The 17252-nt window shown below is 41.2% G+C and overlaps 1 pseudogene; it reads left to right on the forward strand.

Moving 5' to 3' along the window:
- Positions 1-1281: 1281 nt before the first annotated feature.
- The window catches only part of LOC112265801, a 294298-nt pseudogene continuing 278327 nt past the window's right edge, over positions 1282-17252 (forward strand).

Consider the following 17252-nt stretch of genomic DNA (forward strand, 5'->3'; position numbering starts at 1 on the left):
AAGGAGGGTTCAGCATGTGGCACTGTGCCTTCCATCTGCTCCTGCTGACTCATAATCTCGAATAGTGTGTGTGTGTGTGTGTGTGTTTGTGAGGAAGAGAGAGGGAGAGTGGCGAGGTGGGAGATGGAGAGAGAGAATCTTAATTCAGATTCATGACTCGGGTAAAAGCAGACCAACTGCAAGAACATCTTTAGCTGTGTCAAGTGTGTTAGTTTATCCCCAGTAAGTACTGGAGAGTTTGTTATAATATTGACCAAATGCATTCTGCATTCAGAGTGTATTTTATGATGTCGGCTACTGTTAGGAAGTCCATCTGTCTCTCTGTATGTTTTACGGGAGGATCCACTCAATACAACTGCATGACAAACAGCACTGGTGCCTGGAGGCAGCACCTCTCCTCACCTTCATTTGACAGGGAAATACTGGAGCGTCATTAAGCAGGAACTAGATTAGGTTGTGTTGTTTTAAACCAGGCTTTACTGGACCAGGTAGGCCTAATAGTGTTTGGTGCTTGAGATGATGGGTTCTAAGAACTCTTCAATTAACCCCATGATTTTTTAAACATGCCTGTAGCAATTCAATTACTATCCTATTTAATTAATGAGTTGTAGGAAGATAGGCTACGTGATCAACATGCTGCATTATGTGATAGGCTACTACCACACACACACACACACCTATTTATGGCCTTATGACAATTGTCTCTAACCAAAAGACCACATCACTTACAGTAAGTAGCCTACTATTGTCATTGTCATTATGTTCAGGTGAGGTTGCAGGAGACACCTTGAAGTCAAATTGTATAGTTAACCTTCTACTTTACAATTCTGGAAAGCCACAGGAATGGCAGTAGCCACAGGAACGGCAGTAGCCACAGGAATGGAGGCACAGTACAGTATGTGGCTTTAGTAAATGGAAATTGCCTGATCTTCAATGAGATACATATCTGTATATTTGTTCTAAACCTGTGGGTTAGCATTCACTTCTACTCTGCTGGAACAGCATTCAATAAACAACTTCACGCACATTTTTTTTGTAGAAAACTTCAATAGAAAATAAACAAATTACTGTTTTTGACAGCATGAGAAAAAAACTTCACGCTCTGTAGCACCCATTGAACTACACTTCCCACATCTAGCAAGATATAATAACGTGATAGACTAACATGGCCTCTCTCTCGCGGAGAGCAGGAGCTGAAACGTTGATAGCATTATCATCTAAAATGAACCGGTTATCTGTTGGACAAAACGTTATTTTACGATGCAGAAGATAAAGTCAGTTATGGCCCGGCAGGTAAGTGAACAAAGTCCCCGAAGCCTGTCAAACGCCTTGCACTGACACAGCCGTAGCATGTTAGCCGTGTAACGTTAGCTGGCACTGCAGTTGACATCTGATCCGATAACAATATACTTGGTAACGATGATCTTGGTCTATTTAAACCACAGAACAAAATCCCAGTTATAATATAGATTGCTGTCTCATTGAAGGAGGAAGTATGTTTTTAATTACATTTTTATTTAACAGTAACATGCAAAACATTAACATAACAGAAAGAGGGATTCCACAAAGAAATAAGAGGAGAAAAAACAACACAAATGTACATCATATCAATTTAAATACAGACATGTAGCGAATAAATTTTTTAAAACTTTTTTTTTAATACGTTTTAATAAGTCTAAATAGTTTTCCAAATCAGATAAAAAAAAGAAAAGGGGCTTTTTCTTCATAAATGTTGATTTGCGTATGAAAAATATTCCTAATAAAAAAAAAGAGATTTATGACATACTCACGTTCAATTGTGGAATCTGTGTAGTAAAATAATATGTCAAACGTAGACATTTCAATGGTTGTATGCAATTTTAGGCCAAGATATAGTTTTACATCAGTCCAGAACACTTCACTATATAAACAATGACAGAATAAGTGATCAATAGATTCAGCTTCTAGTTCACAAAAACTGCATTCACTGGTAACATCAGGTATATATTTAGAAATCAAGCTATTACACGGATAGAATCTGTGGATAATCTTAAAGGAGATCTCCTTTACTTTATTGGTCACCATAAATGTGTGTGGAGTGAGCCAAGCACGACGCCAGTTTACATCAAACGATGAAGCCCAACAAAATATTGCAGAGGGAATAGACTTCCTGTAGAAAATATCCCTTCATAAAAAATGGTTTAATTTCGTATCTAGTAGACCTATGCCATTCACCTGAATATCGCTTACAATTGGAGATATTCCAAAATATGCATTATTCTGAAGTAATGTTTTTATCCCACTAGGTATAGCTTTAATAACAGTGTCATAATCCTTGCTTGAAACCTCAAAGTTGTATCTTTCCACAAATTCTTTCCGCGTAAATAAGAGTCCCACTAATATTTATTAATTGGCTGACAAAGGACAACGTTTTTCGAGAAGCAGTTACGGTAAAATAACATCTTGTTTCTATGCAATATCGACCCATTGTTCCATATAAAACATTGATGAGGTGAAAAGTTGTGTTTATACAGCAAAGCCCAGCACATTGCCCACCACTGGCTCCAGGTCATCTACAAGACCCTGCTAGGTAAAGTCCCCCCTTATCTCAGCTCGCTGGTCACCATAGCAGCACTCACCTGTAGTACGTGCTCCAGCAGGTATATCTCTCTGGTCACCCCCAAAACCAATTCTTCCTTTGGCCGCCTCTCCTTCCAGTTCTCTGCTGCCAATGACTGGAACGAACTACAAAAATCTCTGAAACTGGAAACACTTATCTCCCTCACTAGCTTTAAGCACCAGCTGTCAGAGCAGCTCCCAGATTACTGCACCTGTACATAGCCCATCTATAATTTAGCCCAAACAACTACCTCTTCCCCTACTGTATTTATTTATTTATTTTGCTCCTTTGCTCCCCATTATTTTTATTTCTACTTTGCACATTCCTCCACTGCAAATCTACCATTCCAGTGTTTTACTTGCTATATTGTATTTACTTTGCCACCATGGCTTTTTTTTGCCTTTACCTCCCTTATCTCACCTCATTTGCTCACATTGTATATAGACTTGTTTATACTGTATTATTGACTGTATGTTTCTTTTACTCCATGTGTAACTCTGTGTTGTTGTATGTGTCGAACTGCTTTGCTTTCTTGGCCAGGTTGCAATTGTAAATGAGAACTTGTTCTCAACTTGCCTACCTGGTTAAATAAAGGTGAAAAAGAGAAAAAAAAATTAAAGCCTGCTTGTGAAAAGCCGCCAATTTCACAGGAAGTTTACCCACAATATATGGACTTTGTAGTAAAAAATTAAGCCCTCCGAACTTCTGAAAAACAAAATGAGGTATAATATTCCAGAAACTATGAGGATGTTTTATGTACCTTTTAACCTAGTTGACCTTTGATATCTGATTGAAGAGAGTGAAGTGTAAGACATTTAGACTGCCATCACAAACCCTCTCTTTTTATCTTATGTGGCTTGTTTTTCCACATGAAGTTGTACAATAACCGATCTAAGGTACAGCAAGTGGATTTGGGAATGTCAATATGTGAAAAAAAGAGGATGCACGAGATAGCCCCTCAGCTTTTGATAAAAGCACCCTTCCTTGAATACTTAAATCCCTCCCTAACCATGAGGATATTTGTTGTTGTTGAAAGATTCAGATACAGGGTTCAAATTAAGATCATTCACATCCTTAAGATTTTTACACCGAGGTAGGTTACAGTATCTTTTACAGAGATGTTACAATCTGCTGGATTGACGGCACCTTTAGGAGGAAGCATGTTAGCTAGCTAGCTAGCTTTCTCGCTTGCAAGGTACAGCCGTGCTCTGAGTGACTGAGACGTTTATCATTAGCCAGCAAGAAGCATGTTAGCTAACTAGCTAGCTTTCTCGCTTGCAAGGTACAGCCGTGCTCTGAGTGACTGAGACGTTTATCATTAGCCAGCAAGAAGCATGTTAGCTAACTAGCTAGCTTTCTCGCTTGCAAAGTACAGCCGTGCTCTGAGTGACTGAGACGTTTATCATTAGCCAGCAAGAAGCATGTTAGCTAACTAGCTAGCTTTCTCGCTTGCAAAGTACAGCCGTGCTCTGAGTGACTGAGACGTTTATCATTAGCCAGCAGCAAGTAACATTTAGGCGAAAACAATGGACAAGTTCTCACCTTGCAGTAAGGTAATGTCAGCTTGCTACTAGGTAGCTAGCTTACATGAATAGCAGGGCCTATGAGTTACAGACATTCTTGAGGTACGTATCTGTATCTTGTTGCCTATAGCTAGCTAGCTATGTGCAGAGTCATAATATGCAGTACTATCTATATGTCAGTCTGGCATACACTTCACAAACACCTAGTACTCAGATAATGGCTACAGGTCAACACCACAGACGGTAACTCACCAGTGTGACTTCAGCCAAGGGGCGTTTTGTCTATTGATTGCTGCACACAGTATACAGTGAGATAAACCTGTCTGCTGTAAGCTACCAACTTCATCATTGTTCTTGTTGACAGGGTCTGACAAGCCCACAGAAGAGCATGGCAGACCTCAGCCTCGTGGAGAACTTCAGGATCTCAAGCAATGTAAGTTCTCTTCAGAGATGTATAATAATTCCATTTGTATGAAGCTCAATTTAGTAGAGCTCTCGGATGCTATTTCATTTCACTGCATTCAGACAGTTGTTGGCATTACTGTTAACCAATAAACCACCTAACTGTACAGTTATGTATAATATATACAGTGGGGCAAAAAAGTATTTAGTCAGCCACCAATTGTGCAAGTTCTCCCACTTAAAAATATGAGAGGCCTGTAATTTTCATCATAGGTACACTTCAACTATGACAGACAAAATGAGAAAGAAAATCCAGAAAATCACATTGTAGGAATTTTAATCATTCATTTGCAAATTATGGTGGAAAATAAGTATTTGGTCACCTACAAACAAGCAAGATTTCTGGCTCTCACAGACCTGTAACTTCTTCTTTAAGAGACTCCTCTGTCCTCCACTCGTTACCTGTATTAATGGCACCTGTTTGAACTTGTTATCAGTATAAAAGACACCTGTCCACAACCTCAAACAGTCACACTCCAAACTCCACTATGGCCAAGACCAAAGAGCTGTCAAAGGACACCAGAAACAAAATTGTAGACCCGCACCAGGCTGGGAAGACTGAATCTGCAATAGGTAAGCAGCTTGGTTTGAAGAAATCAACTGTGGGAGCAATTATTAGGAAATGGAAGCCATACAAGACCACTGATAATCTCCCTCGATCTGGGGCTCCACGCAAGATCTCACCCCGTGGGGTCAAAATGATCACAAGAACAGTGAGCAAAAATCCCAGAACCACACGGGGGGACCTAGTGAAAGACTTGCAGAGAGCTGGGACCAAAGCCTACCATCAGTAACACACTACCCCGCCTGGGACTCAAATCGTGCAGTGCCAGACGTGTCCCCCTGCTTAAGCTAGTACATGTCCAGGCCCATCTGAAGTTTGCTAGAGACCATTTGGATGATCCAGAAGAAGATTGGGAGAATGTCATATGGTCAGATGAAACCAAAATATACGTTTTTGGTAAAAACTCAACTCGTCGTATATGGAGGACAAAGAATGCTGAGTTGCGTCCAAAGAACACCATACCTACTGTGAAGCATGGGGGTGGAAACATCATGCTTTGGGGCTGTTTTTCTGCAAAGGGACCAGGACGACTGATCCATGTAAAGGAAAGAATGAATGGGGCCATGTATCGTGAGATTTTGAGTGAAAACCTCCTTCCATCAGCAAGGGCATTGAAGATGAAACGTGGCTGGGTCTTTCAGCATGACAATGATCCCAAACACACCGGTCGGGCAACGAAGGAGTGGCTTCGTAAGAAGCATTTCAAGGTCCTGGAGTGGCCTAGCCAGTCTCCAGATCTCAACCCCATAGAAAATCTTTGGAGGGAGTTGAAAGTCCGTGTTGCCCAGCAACAGCCCCAAAACATCACTGCTCTAGAGGAGATCTGCATGGAGGAATGGGCCAAAATACCAGCAACAGTGTGTGAAAACCTTGTGAAGACTTACAGAAAACGTTTGACCTCTGTCATTGTCAACAAAGGGTATATAACAAAGTATTGAGATAAACTTTTGTTATTGACCAAATACTCATTTTCCACCATAATTTGCAAATAAATTCATTAAAAATCCTACAATGTGATTTTCTGGATTTTTCCCCCTCATTTTGTCTGTCAGTTGAAGTGTACCTATGATGAAAATTACAGGCCTCTCTCATCTTTTTAAGTGGGAGAACTTGCACAATTGGTGGCTGACTAAATACTTTTTTGCCCCACTGTAGTGTTACTCCCAGCTATCCACAAACAGTGTTTTAGCTACTGACCTAAAACAGATAGCTCTCCCTCAGTATGGTAGTTACTTCCAATAGACTGTTCCTGTACATTTCTACATTAAATCATTGTTGGTTACCTGTAATTCTTAGCATTTTCATTTGTCACTGTAACCTAGCACTAGAGGACAGTGTGACATGCAATATGAGTGTTGATCTGTGTCACAACATATCCTTTGAATGAACAGCTCAGGTTGAGAACACACAAGAGGAAGGCTATTACATTTCAGTCTTAGATTTAGCCAGGGTCTCCTGCAGACTTAAGGCAATTTGCTAAAGTACGAAACACTAGGAGTCACATGCTTTATGTAACCACTGTCTTTCAGGTGTACATCATATTCACATTGAGCTGCCTTATCATATGTCTCTAGTCCTTCAAGGCTTGTTACATCATTGTCCTACATCACACTACAGAGAAGCCAAGTGTCAGAAAGATTGAGGTTGGTCATTCACCAGACAACAGTCCTCATGTCAAGGACAGCAATCAGGATAATGTATAGGGTAGCTGTCCTGCTGAGGCAGTATTTCAGCGTTTTGGACGGGAGAGTGAGCCATTGCTTAGAAAATGCAATCAGTCGCTGTTAGCCATGAGGGGCAGTCATTAGCCACTTGTTCGAATTCAATTTGTCAAGAGCGCTGCTTGAAGCAAAGAATGTCACAATGCCCTGTTTATAATGTTAGTCACTCTTCAGGAGCCGCACCATCACTTTCCTTTGACTTTGCTGTTTAAGCTCCAGCTGAATAGAACTTGGAACGGGACCAACCCCATTACCCGCCATACAGGGTGATGTTGATTCAACAAGACACTTCATTTCCTCTGTTCTGAGCCTGTTATTAACTTCCACAGTTAATTTTCTCCTGTCTGTGTGGGTCGGTGACTGCCGACTGCTGAAAGGTATAGATCCATTTTGGCTGTCAAGGTTTAGCCTATGTGAATGATGTCACATTGAACGCATAGGCAGTGTCTGCCCCAAATGGTAACCTATTCAGTTTATAGTGCACTATATTTGCCCTATATTTGTCCAGGGCCCATAGGCCCTTCTTGTATTTTAATACTGTTGATGGAGTGGATTATAAAAAATCTTACACCATCCTTTCGTGTGCACATAAAGAAAACTACACCAAATCAACTGCTTGAAAAGGTGTTCTGTTCATCTTTGTCCTTGACTTTCGTTTAAGTGTAGAACAAGGCAGCGCTGAAAGAGATGCTTCAATGCTGTCCCTTCAAAAAGACTGTCTGTTTAGGAAAAATATCCATTAGAGGAGTCTAGTCAGCCTAAACACAGAGACACACACACATGACACAAACAACACTTAAGCTAGCCTACTTCACAAACAAATACGTTTTAGCTTACATTTGTCTTGTACCTTTGAATGTAGACATAGAGCCTAGTCTACAATCCTAGTAGTGAAAAATGCTGTTGATGTCAGACGGCTTCTTGCAGGAACTGATTTCAACATGTCACATTAAGATAAGAACATACATTTGTATGCAGCGTAATCAGTCGGTGAAAGAAAGCCAAGGGAAAAGGTAACATGATTAAGGCAAAGCTCTATAACGGCTTTCCTGACTCTCTAATAGTGATCAGCTGCTGGTGGACTAACTGGATTACATCCTGGTACTTTACTATATATTGAACAATGTAGGCTTCCTGCTTCTGAAACAGTCAAGGCTTCTTCCAAGCATGTTAGGTGCTTGATAGGCTTGCCTCTCTCTTGCCTCGGTGCTTAATGGAACTTTGAACACCATTTATCACCTATAAGGCTTAGAGACAATTTATGCTTGATCTGAAAATGTGGTCGGCGGTGCCATATGGTTGGTGTGATGCAGTTGCGGAGGCACGCAGAGGCCAAATCGAGCTCGGTACTGCATCGCCGCGCGCCTCCCAAATGTTGTAACAATGGGGAGGACTCCGTATAGCTCCACATTGACATGATTGGTTGACAGTAGGTGAGGGTGGGAGGTCCAGCATAAACACAAACTCACTTCCTTCACAACAGCTCTGCTCAGCGACGTGCAAGAAGTATACATGCCCTGACTTCTACAGAGGCTGTGTGTTGGTCGACATGTGGGCTTCAATGTGCTATGAAGGAGAGAGGGAAAACATGTTCATCTTTTAGTATCCACCCCTTTACACCCACATACACCTGTTCCAGGGAGTATGTATGACTTGGCATTGCTGCTTGGAGAAGAGGGTCAAACAAAGATGTGGGGGGGATTTGCATACATTAGGGTGTTCAAACCATACTATTCACATAGCTCAAACTGGTTTGGCTGTGGATCAAACCATTCATCTCCCCCTGGTGTAGTAGCATCTGGCTATCTCTAGGGAAGAGGAGTGCTGCTGAGTTTGATTGACGGATGCTGCCATCCAATGAAGACTCAGATCGATGGGCGGGTCTAGATGAATTTATCCAGTACCTGCTGGGAGCAGCGGGTCAGAAGGTGGCCATTTTAGGATTAGTGTGACCTTACAAGGCTTTGCTAGCCTGGGTTTTAGTCTGTTTCTGCTCTCTTGACATTTGTCATGACAATGAGTGAGATAGCTACAGCCATTTCACATGTCTAGGAACGGAAGTGGCAATACTGTTTGTTATCTGCAAATTCTGTCTTTCTCCATATGCTTGTTTTTTTCAAAACTGACCTCAGATCAGTGTTTAGGGGCATCTTCATCCTACTCCTTCACACAGTGGGGCTGGTTTTCAGATCTAGACTATAGTAGGCTTCTGCATCCCAAATGGGCCCTGTTTAAAAGTAGTGCACTACAAAGGGAATAGAGTGCTGTTTGGGATGTAGGCATATTCCTTTAAAGGAGGCCAGTTCTTTTTCGCTGACAGATAAGTGTTAATGTTGCAGGTGTCTCTCTTTGTAGCCCTCAGAAACTTTTATGCCTCTTGCCTTTTCTGGGGCTCTTTATGTGTATGACCTACTCAACTCACTTCTCCGACGAAGCAGCTGAGCCAATATAGTAGAATTCCTTTGATATTCTTCTTTTTTTTTAAACTCAAAACCTTTTCTTCCCTACTACATTTTAAGAGATGCTTTTGTGGGCACTCAACTAATTCACTGACATTTAATCTAGGCTCCACAGTACCATGAATCGACGGGCATTGCCATTGATTACAATTCACTTATTTCAAGCTCATTGTATATGCATCCAAATAATCTCTCCTTCCTCCTGAAATAAACACTTGTTCACTAAAAGCATTGGATTGGTGATGGCATCTGCAAGAGGTAGTTTCCATATAGCTTTCAAATCCATAAGAGGAAGTGAACAAGTGCATACTTCGGGAGAAAGGAGAGATTATTCGAATGCACCCAGTTCCATGTTCGCTAGTTCTCTTATCCACCACTAGGTGTCCCTCTGACATCATGTGTACTGCAAAGCTCAACGTCTTGGTGTTCAGTAGTTACCACAGCCACAAAGTCATGAACCTCTGCCTATTTCTTCACTTTATCTTCTTAAAATGTGATTTGAAACCTAACCTTCACCCAGCCTTAACCACAATGCTAACCTTATGCCAACCCTAACCTTTAAATTAAGACCAAAAATTGAATTTTTGACTTTGGGGCTGTGGAAACAGAACATCTGAACCATTTACATCAAACTGACTAGAAGAAACAAGGGAAGCTTCTGGAAAACGTTAATAATTATTATGAAATGAGTAAATTATTGTTGTTGAAAAAGCCATTTATCTAGGTCTTTTGACATTCAATCGAATAGAAAGTCGGTGTACAATATGCTAATAACGTTGTATTGAGTTTATTTATCATAGTCCTCCTTGCAAGTGCTCAAATGAATCAAGTTGTTATTGTGGGTTTTGCTTGTGATGGATAGGTCAGATAATCTTAGCCTCTGTTGTCAGAACACCACTCACAACATGACCTCTGATTCTCTTTGATATCCCGTTAGATGACACTAGTTAACCCATTGCTCAGGAACAGATGAGGACATATAGTATGATGACCAATTAAGCTAGGGATGAATGAATATTCAGAATTGCTCTCATCGTGACAATGACATTGTTTTAATAATTGTTGCTTGAGTAGAATGTGAATTGATTGAGGAAATAATCGAACGCACACACACACGCAAACAAACACACTCCTCTCCCACTTAGTCACCTGGTATTGCTGCTTCTGACACTCAACAAAAAAGGAACCCTATTGTCTGCTGCTTGATTTGCTCTCTGCATTCAATAACCACTTCATCTTTTGAACAGCCTTTGATAAGGCTCATTAAGCAGCCTACTTTCCGGTGCAAATGGCTTTTTAATTTCCCTTTCTGCCCATATTGAGGAGGAACTGCACGATGATGAGACTTTTTTAATTTGGACGGAGGAGTTCTCATTGTTTGGTTTTAACCCATCACAGTAAATGTGATCAAAGCTTGATGGTTATGAGTGTTCTAAGAGCCTCTGCTCTACAGGTTTCAAGGGGAAGGTTTGGGTTGTGTTTGTGTCTCTGAAGCAGAGTGGAGACTCTTAATGAGTCATTCAGTTAGGTTGATTTAGTTGTCTTCTATACCTTTTTAAAGAGAGGGGGAGAAAGAGAGGGAGGAAAAAAGAGAGTTGAGAGAAGGGCTCTATCGACCTGGAGTTTTCTGAGAGACGCAGCTCACTTCCTGTCAATTTGGATGTCTGTCTTTTTCTTGTCGTTTTTTCTCTTTCTCTTTATCAGCGAGCGATGACTCATTCAACCACTATCCCTCCCTCCATAATTTCCCACCCACCCACACACCTCCCTCCTACCCTCCATAATTCCCCCCACCCCCCACTAGGTATGCTGAGCTCCTACGCTCGGCTCACCCACACACTCTCTGTAGGCTCCTGCTGTGTTTTCTCTACCCAGCCTAAAATGTGGCAGAGCTGCACAGCATGCATTCACACGGGTGGTACGTACTCTTCCCTCTCTGAAGTGTCTCACTTTTACTTGAAAAATATGGTTTTGAGGCTATTTTCTCTAGGCAGAAAATAGACCTTATATCTCTGGTGTGGATGTGATACAGGCCTAGCTGTCAGTCCCTATATCTCTGGTGTGGATGTGATATAGGCCTAGCTGTCAGACCCTATATCTCTGGTGTGGATGTGATTTAGGCCTAGCTGTCAGACCCTATATCTTTGGTGTGGATGTGATATAGGCCTAGCTGTCAGTCCCTATATCTCTGGTGTGGATGTGATATAGGCCTAGTGTGGATGTGATATAGGCTGTCAGACTAGCTGTCAGACCCTATATCTCTGGTGTGGATGTGATATAGACCTAGCTGTCAGACCCTTTATCTCTGGTGTGGATGTGATATAGGCCTAGCTGTCAGGCACTATATCTCTGGTGTGGATGTCATATAGGCCTAGCTGTCAGTCCCTATATCTTTGGTGTGGATGTGATATAGGCCTAGCTGTCAGACCCTATATCTCTGGTGTGGATGTGATATAGGCCTAGCTGTCAGACCCTATATCTTTGGTGTGGATGTGATATAGGCCTAGCTGTCAGACCCTATATCTCTGGTGTGGATGTGATATAGGCCTAGCTGTCAGATCCTATATCTCTGGTGTGGATGTGATATAGGACTAGCTGTCAGTCCCTATATCTCTGGTGTGGATGTGATATAGGCCTAGCTGTCAGTCCCTATATCTTTGGTGTGGATGTGATATAGGCCTAGCTGTCAGACCCTATATCTCTGGTGTGGATGTGATATAGGCCTAGCTGTCAGACCCTATATCTCTGGTTTGGATGTGATATAGGCCTAGCTGTCAGACCCTATATCTCTGGTGTGGATGTGATATAGGCCTAGCTGTCAGACCCTATATCTCTGGTGTGGATGTGATACAGGCCTAGCTGCCAGACCCTATATCTCAGGTGTAGATGTGGTGCAATAGGTGTTGTGAAGGTTAATCAGCCCAATGGATGAGCTCTGAGAAATCAATTGATCCTCCGCTGGTTCCCATATACAGTGCCTTGCGAAAGTATTCGGCCCCCTTGAACTTTGCGACCTTTTGCCACATTTCAGGCTTCAAACATAAAGATATAAAACTGTATTTTTTTGTGAAGAATCAACAACAAGTGGGACACAATAATGAAGTGGAACGACATTTATTGGATATTTCAAACTTTTTTAACAAATCAAAAACTGAAAAATTGGGCGTGCAAAATTATTCAGCCCCTTTACTTTCAGTGCAGCAAACTCTCTACAGAAGTTCAGTGAGGATCTCTGAATGATCCAATGTTGACCTAAATGACTAATGATGATAAATACAATCCACCTGTGTGTAATCAAGTCTCCGTATAAATGCACCTGCACTGTGATAGTCTCAGAGGTCCGTTAAAAGCGCAGAGAGCATCATGAAGAACAAGGAACACACCAGGCATGTCCGAGATACTGTTGTGAAGAAGTTTAAAGCCGGATTTGGATACAAAAAGATTTCCCAAGCTTTAAACATCCCAAGGAGCACTGTGCAAGCGATAATATTGAAATGGAAGGAGTATCAGACCACTGCAAATCTACCAAGACCTGGCCGTCCCTCTAAACTTTCAGCTTATACAAGGAGAAGACTGATCAGAGATGCAGCCAAGAGGCCCATGATCACTCTGGATGAACTGCAGAGATCTACAGCTGAGGTGGGAGACTCTGTCCATAGGACAACAATCAGTCGTATATTACACAAATCTGGCCTTTATGGAAGAGTGGCAAGAAGAAAGCCATTTCTTAAAGATATCCATAAAAAGTGTCGTTTAAAGTTTGCCACAAGCCACCTGGGAGACACACCAAACATGTGGAAGAAGCTGCTCTGGTCAGATGAAACCAAAATTGGCAACAATGCAAAACGTTATGTTTGGCGTAAAAGCAACACAGCTCATCACCCTGAACACACCATCCCCACTGTCAAACATGGTGGTGGCAGCATCATGGTTTGGGCCTGCTTTTCTTCAGCAGGGACAGGGAAGATGGTTAAAATTGATGGGAAGATGGATGGAGCCAAATACAGGACCATTCTGGAAGAAAACCTGATGGAGTCTGCAAAAGACCTGAGACTGGGACGGAGATTTGTCTTCCAACAAGACAATGATCCAAAACGTAAAGCAAAATCTACAATGGAATGGTTCAAAAATAAACATATCCAGGTGTTAGAATGGCCAAGTCAAAGTCCAGACCTGAATCCAATCGAGAATCTGTGGAAAGAACTGAAAACTGCTGTTCACAAATGCTCTCCATCCAACCTCACTGAGCTCGAGCTGTTTTGCAAGGAGGAATGGGAAAACATTTCAGTCTCTCGATGTGCAAAACTGATAGAGACATACCCCAAGCGACTTACAGCTGTAATCGCAGCAAAAGGTGGCGCTACAAAGTATTAACTTAAGGGGGCTGAATAATTTTGCACGCCCAATTTTTCAGTTTTTGATTTGTTAAAAAAGTTTGAAATATCCAATAAATGTCGTTCCACTTCATGATTGTGTCCCACTTGTTGTTGATTCTTCACAAAAAATACAGTTTTATATCTTTATGTTTGAAGCCTGAAATGTGGCAAAAGGTCGCAAAGTTCAAGGGGGCCGAATACTTTCGCAAGGCACTGTATATTCTAGAGAGTTCTCTTCTCTCACAGAGCTCCTGCTTCCTTCCTTCCCACAAGGGTGTCCCAGCAACCACCCAATGTTTCCCGCTGGAGTGTTAATGACCTTACTGATGCATCTATTTCTCTCTCTCCCTGTATGTTTCTCTCTCTCTCATTCTCTCTCCACCCCCTCTCCCTTTCTCACCACCTCTCTCCCCCACCCCACCTCTCTCTGATATCTCAGGAGGAGTTGAGGGAGATGAGGGAGCATCCCATCGACCCCCAGGCGGAGCAGGAGATCATTAACAGCATCCAGGAGGTCTACTACTCTGACGACTCCTTCGACATGGTGCAGCACGAGCTGTAGGTGAGTCAGTTAGTTAATTAGTTTAGTTAGGCCCACTGTTCACTACACACTTAGAAAAAAAGGTTCCTTATAGAACCAAAAAGGGTTCTATTGCATGCTTCATATATGGCACACCTAAAAGTTCTACACATTTTTTTTAATCAGAACCCTAGAGGATCATCTTCACTGAACCAAAATGGTTTCAAATAGAGCCCTGTAATGGTGCCATTTATGAATTATGGCTACTACTCTTAAAGAGTATTTTTTGTTGTTGTTGCTAACAATATAATTTTATGAACAATTAAATAAATAAGTATACCAGAGGGTCTGTTCTAACCCCAAAAATATTAAGTAAGTAAGTATTTTATAGTAAGTAAGTATAAGTATGTTATTACAGTAGACTAAAAACAGTTGCATGCATTCGTGAATTGCGGTTTATTGATTGTTCAGGTTAGTTATTCAAAGGTCTCTTTTTGTTATTTAATTTTAAAACTAAAATGCTTGATTGCATTTCAAAGCATGAATGTATCTTGTGCTGTGTGACGGCATGAAGGAATGAATGACTGAATGATTGATACAGTAGCCTATATAAGTATTGAAATATAGACCTAAGGAAGTTACGGTATTAAGACTAAACAGGATGCGCTCTTAGGCCTACAGCTCGATGGCGGTTATACAAGGCTGCTATACAAAGCCTACTAATGATAACGACATGACTTATTATTATAATGATCGTAATAATAACAATAAGAAGGAGACCATGGTAAAGAAGGCTATATGAGCGACAGCTGCGTGTATATTATGTGTGGCTGACAGGTGCTGTTAGTTTACAATATCATTTTTCTGCCTGTTTGGAACAGTGTAAACACAAAATAAATAAGTAATACCAATCTGTTCTAATGATACAAATATTAAAAACAGCCAAATCTGTTAAATTGCTTTATCCGACATTTTGCCGTTGCATGAGGCTTGGTTCTCATGGAATCAGTAGGCTATTAATCAAACAGGCAACATAAGCAATATCTGTCTTATTTCTGTAGATATATGTGAATGATTTATAAAGCCAGGGACATTTAACAGTTAGGCTATTGATTATAGACCTAAGTTGGGGTTTGCTCTCTTATCAATTTCCGTAGACAATTAGGCTAAGCCCTTAATCGCACGGGACTAGTATTACTATAGAACTGTCACGGCCATCGAAAGAAGTGGACCAAAGTGCAGCGTGGTGAGCGTACATTTTCCTTTTATTTAAAATGTCACCAACAAAACAACAAATGAAGAAACAACCGTGAACTTACAGGGCTATAGTGCCACTAACAAAAGTAAACTACCCACAGAGACAGGAGGGACAAAGGGCTACCTAAGTACGATTCCCAATTAGAGACAACAATAGACAGCTGTCCCTGATTGAGAACCATACCCGGCCAAAACATAGAAATAAAGAAACCTAGAAAACAAAAAATAGAATGCCCACCCCACATCACACCCTGACCTAACCAAATAGAGAAATAAAACGTCTCTCTAAGGTCAGGGCGTGACAAGAACGTTGGCTATGTCATTATTACCCCAGAATGTCTGTTATTCCATGGCGACGATGTGGAAGGGATTTGGTTTTTTTCCAAACTGCCCCCTGTAATTCTTAATTTTCCCCCAATAAATTCACAGTTATGACAGAAGCCTGGAGGTTTTTATTCTATGCGTGAAGATATTTCAACATGTCCAGGCGATCAGGCCACACTGATAACTCCAGCTTGGTTCCCAAGTTTCTTAAACAAACCAAACCATCTTTGGTATTGTGTAGCCATATTATTTGAATTGAGGAAGTGTGATCATAATCATTAGGATATTTTAGTGATCCACAGTAGACATCCTAAATGCCCGCCAGCCTTCAGATGTGCACTTGAGATGCGTTTTAAGGCATAAATTATCTTATAATTTACACCTTCACCATTTAGGTCAGTTGCTGCTTTGCGATCTATTTACAGTAAGGGTTACATTAAATAGGCGCAATATCTTTCACTGATACATTTGGCAATATTAAATTCATACGCACAAAACATTAAAGTTGGTAGATGTAGGCCCTTCATATAAAGTTATGGGCAGCATTCACTGTGAAAGTTGGTAGATGTAGGCCCTTCATATAAAGTTATGGGCAGCATTCACTGTGAAAGTTGGTAGATGTAGGCCCTTCATATAAAGTTATGGGCAGCATTCACTGTGAAAGTTGGTAGATGTAGGCCCTTCATATAAAGTTATGGGCAGCACTCACTGTGAAAGTTGGTAGATGTAGGCCCTTCATATAAAGTTATGGGCAACATTCACTGTGAAAGTTGGTAGATGTAGGCCCTTCATATAAAGCTATGGGCAGCATTCACTGTGAAAGTTGGTAGATGTAGGCCCTTCATATAAAGTTATGGGCAGCATTCACTGTGAAAGTTGGTAGATGTAGGCCCTTCAGTTATGGGCATTCACTGTGAAAGTTGGTAGATGTAGGCCCTTCATATAAAGTTATGGGCAGCATTCACTGTGAAAGTTGGTAGATGTAGGCCCTTCATATAAAGTTATGGGCAGCATTCACTGAAAGTTGGTAGATGTAGGCCCTTCATATAAAGTTATGGGCAGCATTCACTGTGAAAGTTGGTAGATGTAGGCCCTTCATATAAAGTTATGGGCAGCATTCACTGTGAAAGTTGGTAGATGTAGGCCCTTCATATAAAGTTATTCACTCAATTTATTGAATCAGTTATTGTTTTCTTGATCAAACCGTGAGCAACACATGTCAAACTCAGACATTTCTCTCAAAACACAGGGATGTCGAATCGCACGGGACTAGTATTATCAGAGGACCTTGGAGTTCACAAAAAAAACATTATTCTGGCTGGAATTATTACTCTCCTGCCATGTACAAATTACTGCCATGGCAGATTCGGACGGCACTAAAATTACAATTACAGATGTGGTGTTTTGTGCTTAAGGGCTGTTTCCTCATCTCTCCTGCTGGTGCCT

This window comes from Oncorhynchus tshawytscha, linkage group LG13, assembly GCF_018296145.1.
Source record: "Oncorhynchus tshawytscha isolate Ot180627B linkage group LG13, Otsh_v2.0, whole genome shotgun sequence".
In the NCBI taxonomy this organism is placed as follows: Eukaryota; Metazoa; Chordata; class Actinopteri; order Salmoniformes; family Salmonidae; genus Oncorhynchus; species Oncorhynchus tshawytscha.